The sequence below is a fragment of the Limulus polyphemus genome, unplaced genomic scaffold, assembly GCF_000517525.1.
Source record: "Limulus polyphemus unplaced genomic scaffold, Limulus_polyphemus-2.1.2 Scaffold1608, whole genome shotgun sequence".
In the NCBI taxonomy this organism is placed as follows: Eukaryota; Metazoa; Arthropoda; class Merostomata; order Xiphosura; family Limulidae; genus Limulus; species Limulus polyphemus.
In genome coordinates, this window is record NW_013667218.1 from 4,494 (window position 1) to 11,428 (window position 6,935).

The 6,935-nt window shown below is 36.3% G+C and overlaps 1 protein-coding gene across 1 annotated transcript in view; it reads left to right on the forward strand.

Moving 5' to 3' along the window:
• The first annotated feature begins 4,695 nt into the window (after positions 1-4,695).
• The window catches only part of LOC106464288 (short coiled-coil protein B-like), a 107,416-nt gene continuing 105,176 nt past the window's right edge, over positions 4,696-6,935 (forward strand). The window contains exon 1 of the mRNA XM_022391986.1: positions 4,696-4,832. The gene's annotated coding sequence lies outside the window, so the exon portion shown is untranslated. The remainder of the gene's footprint in view (positions 4,833-6,935) is intronic.

Below are 6,935 nucleotides of genomic sequence, written 5' to 3' on the forward strand. Positions count from 1 at the left end.
ACGTTCCTGCTTGTTTTATTATATTATTTTAAAACAAATGGACTGTGTGCTGTTTGTTTTTTTGTAGAAATTTATTGCCAACAAGTCACAAACTCCCATACATAAAAACCTGCCATATTAGCTTATCAAAGTAGTGGGCTCATAACACAAGCTGAACAGCATGATGCAAAACTTGTACAAGCCATATCTCGTGCTGAAAGTAGACTTAGTTCTACTCTCACCTTGGTTGATTTACCAGTATCTCGATATCAGGTCTAAATTACTGAACCAACGGGCCCCTTCCAATGAACCCAGACATTAATATGTTCATAGTACCAAGTTTGAAGTTTGTTTGTAATCAGGCACCAAGCAACATAATGGGCTATCTGTGCTCTGAAACCCGGTTTTTAGCATTGTAAGTCCAAAGACATACTACAAGGCATTAATGCAAATTACCTTATTTACCCATCTAAAATCAAAACAAGAACATGTGCATACTTTTCTTCTTCCTGAAAATCATCCTGGAGACAACCAAGCACTCTCAGAAGGTTGTATTTCATCTATAATACATCAGGTAGAACTGCTTGGTGGTTGATTAATTGTTTATATGTCATCTGTATCTATATGATCTTGTGTTACTATTGTTCATCTTAATCTGCAACACACTCCTAAAAATACATTATCATATTCCCCAATAACTCATGGAGTTGCTGTTGCTAAATTGTCTACACGTTTCTTAACTATTGATCCCAGGGGTGTTGGCAAGTGTGTATTCACTTTTGGGGATGTTGTGATGGACACAATCCTTACATTACCACTATTATTAGTTACTTCCACGTTGCTTACCAAGCTAATGACCATTCCAGTGTGCAACTGGATAACTGATCATCCATAATTACAGAACAACACCAGAAATTCACTCCCCCTGAACAGTTAACTATTTGAGTTAAAACTACTTCCTTCTAGTTAGGAAGCAGACTATTTCATACATGGGCTCTGTAACTGTTTTACACAGCACACTAACATAAGAATTCATCCGTAGTAACCACTTAATTCTACATCTGTGTATGGATGTATTGTGATTTCCTCTCCTACATACACTTGTATCTGATCTGGTCAACTTTTGATAACTATTGCACTGATTGCACAGGGAAAATTGATCGATAATATCTGTAGTATGTCTGTCTCAAGAATTATGGTGACAACTACCTTATTTCTCTAATCAAAGCCTCCTAGACATATCAAGACCATGACCTCTCCATTAACTAGATCTTAGATTACGTCAACTGGTTCGAGTTATTGTTTTTCTTGAAGTGTCTGATATATTAAAACATTTACCAGTGTTCTGTCTGCTTCTGTATGAGCCATGAATTCTATCTCTCACCCTTGTTTCCAAAAGTAGATTCTGAGAGCTAACCAACTTTGACAGAATCTGACTGATACCACTTTTTTGGCGCAAGCTGTTCATTGCGCATTGCACTTTTTCGAGTTGGTAGCCAGGCCCGACCTGGGTTCCTATAGTTTTCAAAAACTGTAGTAGCTGTATTAACTATTTGCTGTTGGCTTCCTGCATCTATTGCACAATCAGTCAGAACCAAGGTATGGATAGTTCACACGAAAGTTACCATATGTTACAAATGCTTCACTCCTTACCAGAATAACTTCTGGGGAAGCTTCAGCAGCATAGATTGGAGTATATAAACGAAGGTAGAACCATAATAGCTTTAATCATTCACTGATTACCAATGTGATTGCAATGTGGTTGATTGGGTGGTTGATTGAACCTTGGCTGGGCTCTGCTCTGGCACAATGTTGATGCCTCGGTGGTATGGTCTGTCTGAGGTGACATAATCCTTCCTTTATTGTGATTATTTCAAAGTTACCACTTCATACCTCATCATGAGAGATACTGCCTCAATATGTATGAGAAAGTCTTTCACACCTAGATGATGGATCTTTGTTTTACTAGACACTCCTTCCACAAATTTGCCAATGAGGATATCCTTGGGTCATACTAAAGCCTTTTGAGGGTCATATTGACATGTAAATGGCGCAGCTCATCCTTGTAAGTAGTCAAGGTTTCCATGGAACACATTGTCCAACACTTGAACTCAGCCCTATGGATGTTCCATTTTTTCACATGGTTAACTCGTTAAGTACAACTCAGTAATTACTGTCTCACAGTCCCACAGTTGTGTGATACTAAATTTTTTGATGGAGTCTAGGACTAGACCAGTTAAATACAAAGCCAGGCACTGTATAGCCTGTTCCAGAGTCCAGCCATTCCAAACAGTTATTTGCCTGAATGTTTTACTAAATGGTGGAAATCATTCTACACTGTACCTTTGAATATTAGTAGATTGATCTGATTCACCTCACTCATGTGAAAATGTTATTGGGACCAGACCCTCTTCTTCTCAACTTTCTGGCTGTCACTTGACTGTGCTGTGACGTCTTAGATATCATAGGCATACCATTTTAGGGACCCTTAAAACTCTGATTAGTGTTAGGCCCCTGCTATAGAATGGCAGAACAACAAGGTGCACTTGGCAGCTCATCCATCTGCTTTGCACGACTGATGGCTTCTTTGTTATCCATGGTTGGTGTGGCATTATACTTATTGGATAATAGATGCTCACCATTACCCCGTGGCTCATTCACTTTGTAATTCGGTACCTGCCATTTCACCAACTAGTGAGACGGCTACTGTTGGAAGATGCCATCCACCAGTAGGCACTTTCAATCTCTCTCAGTCATGTCTTTGCCAGATGCAACATCACAATAATGATCCTCAGTCATCCACGTTTCTCTTGCACTGAAGTCAATCCTCAAGGGAAGAGCATGGACAGCCATTCTGGGTTCACTAGATATCAATGGCTCTTTTTCCTGAGACAATGTTGCAGTGTCAAGACAGAAGTCATGGGTCTTTGAAAAGTGCGATATTCAGTTTCTAGACCAGACAAATATTTTGGACAATAATTTCCATTTAGTGACTGACTCTTCTTCTTGGTCATAATTCTTTCTATTTGTGGAATTCCATCACCAAGAAGCAGAAACAATAAACTCTGCAATACAACATCTTTGATCACGGCATCATTTTTTCTTCCTATCCACTTTGCTTTATATCTAGGTAAAGCTGAATTTACTTAAGAACACGCGATGGTCTCATGGAAAACAAGAGATTTGAGCAAGATTTTTGTTTTGATTTTGTTTGTAATTAAGCACAAAGCTATATAATGGGCTATCTTTGCTCCGCCCACCATGGGTATCGAAACCACCCGTTTTCTAGCGTTGTAAGTCCGCAGACATACCACTGTGCCAGTGGGGAGGGGCATTGTTTTGAAATAATGTTAAATCTCAGAATAATTGAGTTGTGTAAATAAATGCTGCTTTCACTGGATTACCTATAACTTATCTTAGGCTAATCGCTTTATAAATATTTCTACTACAAAGACTAACTCCCACTTATCTTCCGTCACATGAAATGTCACATTTGTCCAGAGCGACTAGCCCTACTCACGTGAATGATCATTCTCATTCAAACATAGGTGAGCTCATAACCTTCATTGTCTATGAAGGACACTGCCATCGACATCTTTTACTAATGTGCAATACTGCAGTAATATCCTTCTCGAAAATAAGAAAGGAACAAAGGCAGCTAAAACGAAATCAACTTAACAGTTTTCTCGACTGTGCACTGTGTGAAACCTACGCACACACAGAATAAAGAATAAATTCAGAATAAATGCTATAATAATGTAAGAAAATAGAAATGGATGCTAAATTCATGTACCACACATTTAAGTAGATCTATACTGTTGTTCTAAAGTTAATTCAGTCCAACCCGAATATACCACATATGCAAACACATACACGCTCTCTCTCTACACCTGTACTACCCGTGTGATCAGGGCCATTTTCAAGTCGACAAAAGGCGTTATGTTCCCAGACATCACTTTTTTTATGATTGAGAAATGAGCGCTATTGCTGTGATATCGTTGGTGACTTGCCCAGCTCGGTGAATGGCTAAAGGCGAAAGAAACATTGTTACTCTCTCTTGACCAATGTTCTAAAGTATAACCAACACAACGTACACTGAATGTTTGAAAAAAACAAGCAAGCAAACAAAAACATCTAGCAGTTAAGGGATTTGTTATGCTTAGTTGTTGTTAAACATAAAGCTATACAATGAATTATCTGTGCTCTGTTTACTGAAGGTATTCAAACCCGATTTCTAGTGTTTTAAGATCTTGGTCTTATCGCTGAGCTACTGGAAGGCAATTAAAAGGACAGAAACACGTGGTAAACTTCGTGCACCACAAAGTAACCAGTGATCTTATACTGTATAGTGGAATTATAACATCTTTACAGTTATATATGTTTATCATTAGAGCTTGAATTTTTAGCTCCATATTTGTTATTACAAAAAGGCACTGCACAGAACCATAGTCCCGTTTTAATAATTTTCCAAACTAAATAATAATGGAGAAATGGGATAATAAAATAAAAGGCAGTTGCTTTCAAAATATTTCAAGTTATACCCGATAATGTCTATACATTCACAACCTTAAAATAAATTGGATTGTTTGTTGTTAAACACAATGAATTATGAAGTATGGCCATCACGGGTATTGAAACTCGATTTTTACCGTTATAAGCCTCCAGACATGCCGCTGAGCCACCAGGGGGCCTACTAAAATAGTTACAGCAGCCCATATTAGAGTTTTCTAGATTGTAGTTTGAGGCGCTGAAATCGATCGATGAAAAGGCAAATTACTGGTTGGGTTTTACTTCCTTTTTTTTTCCCGTAGTGTCTATTCTTGGTAGTGACGTTAGTTGTATTGTTCGAAAATGTAAGTAGTCCAATAGCTTTTATCTTTTAAAAACACTTTTCAGCAAATGCTTAGAAATAACTAGATACTGTAAGTTGAATTTTTATATATATAATTATTACGAAAACTTGTAAATATAAGTTGTAACTTGTAGAGAACAGTATAGTATTACTAATACTAATAGTAGTGTTCCTGTTAATCATTGAAGAATTATATCATAATGTAATTGATGTAACTGTTCGAGCAACGTTATTGACTCACTATTAGTATTAGCAAGGAAATTATGAAGTCAGATCCTACTCCTAGCTTGTCTTAGGTACTACATATTACAATCAGTAATACTAATAATAATAGTAATTACTATTACGCAATATCAAACGTTCACTAATCGTACGTGTATCATATTCATATTACTATCGTTCATTCTTTTAATATTATTTTCAGTCTCGGAATTACGTCAAATACTCAGTAATACTAGTAGAGTACTAAGTTATATAAGTGCTCTCACTCAGTCTTTAGGTATTTTCTTTGTTCATATTAATACTGCTATTACGTATTACTATTAAGTATTATAAATCTAAATCTGTTTAATATTTTGTTTTAATTATTTGTATCTTTCACTTTTATTTTTAAGTACCAAACTAGGAATACATTTCCATTTAGTACTGATTAAGTGATTTACTCCAGACTGTATAAACTCAAGAATCAAGTCGTATGTTAGGAACAGAATTTTGGATTGCCTCACACTAATTCATTAAGTAATTCTCTATCCAGCTACTACTACTACAAGTACAATGGACTGATAATGTTTTGCATTGGGAAGTAGAATATTTTAATCTGTAATGAAGAGACAACTAGTACTCATTTAGTCATGAGCTTTCTAGATTCACTATAATTATAAACTGGATACATTTCAGATACGGACATAGAATAATTTACATTGAATGCATTGAATAAGGGGTTTCTTGGATCTGCATATTAGGCTGTAAATTGCATGGAACAGTATGTCATAAGAACTCAAGAGTGAAAGCAAAGGAGAATGTGGTATAATATGCCAAATACACTACAATTGCTATATCCAGTGCTGGCAAGGCCTTTCCTCCAATACCAGGACTCATTGGATGGATGAGTATGATTGATGTAGTAGAGGTCTAGGCATTGTACATATATACATTTTACAAGTTTTCATTTACAACAACTATTAGGGTGTGAATCAGATAAAGCAAATGCATTGTAATTATTATCAATTTTATAACAAGTGATATAGATTTCTTGTATAACATCATACCACAGAGCATGACTATTTCTTCAGTTTGTGTGCTATGTTTTCTTTGCACTTACCTTAGCCTAACATCATCTTCACTGACCATTTTGTTAGTCTTTAGGAAATAACCATCTATTTAAGATAAAAAAATTGGCCTACTAAATATTTATTTCATGTCTGCATATGAAACATAAAAAATTTTCAGTGCCTTCTTGCATGAAAACACACTCCAAGAAATAGTGAAAACTACATGCTTGCATGTTGATTTCTGATAAGGTTCCTAAAACCGACCATGACTAATTAAAATTTTACTGTCCTACATCTTTCATCATCATTCTTATCAACTTAATTACCAATCTCTGTTTTGTATATATTGGGAGGAACCAACTTAGCATTAAAGTAACTATGAATATGACAAGGAGCAAAACAACCTCCTTTTGGAAATAAAAGTGATGTTGTTGTTGTTCCATATTGGTTGCAACATTGCCTGCACTGTTGTTGTCTGCACAATCCTGGAAAGTATCTCAGGTTTGAAACCCTCATCTGTGACAATTGATCCTAGGTATTTGAAACATTTTACTGTTTCAAGTCTTTGTCCATGTACATTGATCTCAATGCTAATGCCGTTGGTGTTGTTGGTCATCAGTTTAGTTTTCTTGCCACTGATCTCCATACTGTAAATTATAGTTGTTTTGTAGAGGCATTCAACTAAGCTGGCTAGTTCTTGCTCTTCTCCTGCTAAGCCATCAACGTCGTCTACAAAGCAAAGGTTGGTGATTAGCTTGGCTCCAATACTGACAGTACCTGCATGATCTTTCAAGGCATCAGTCATAATCCTTTCTAGAAAGATGTTAAAGAGG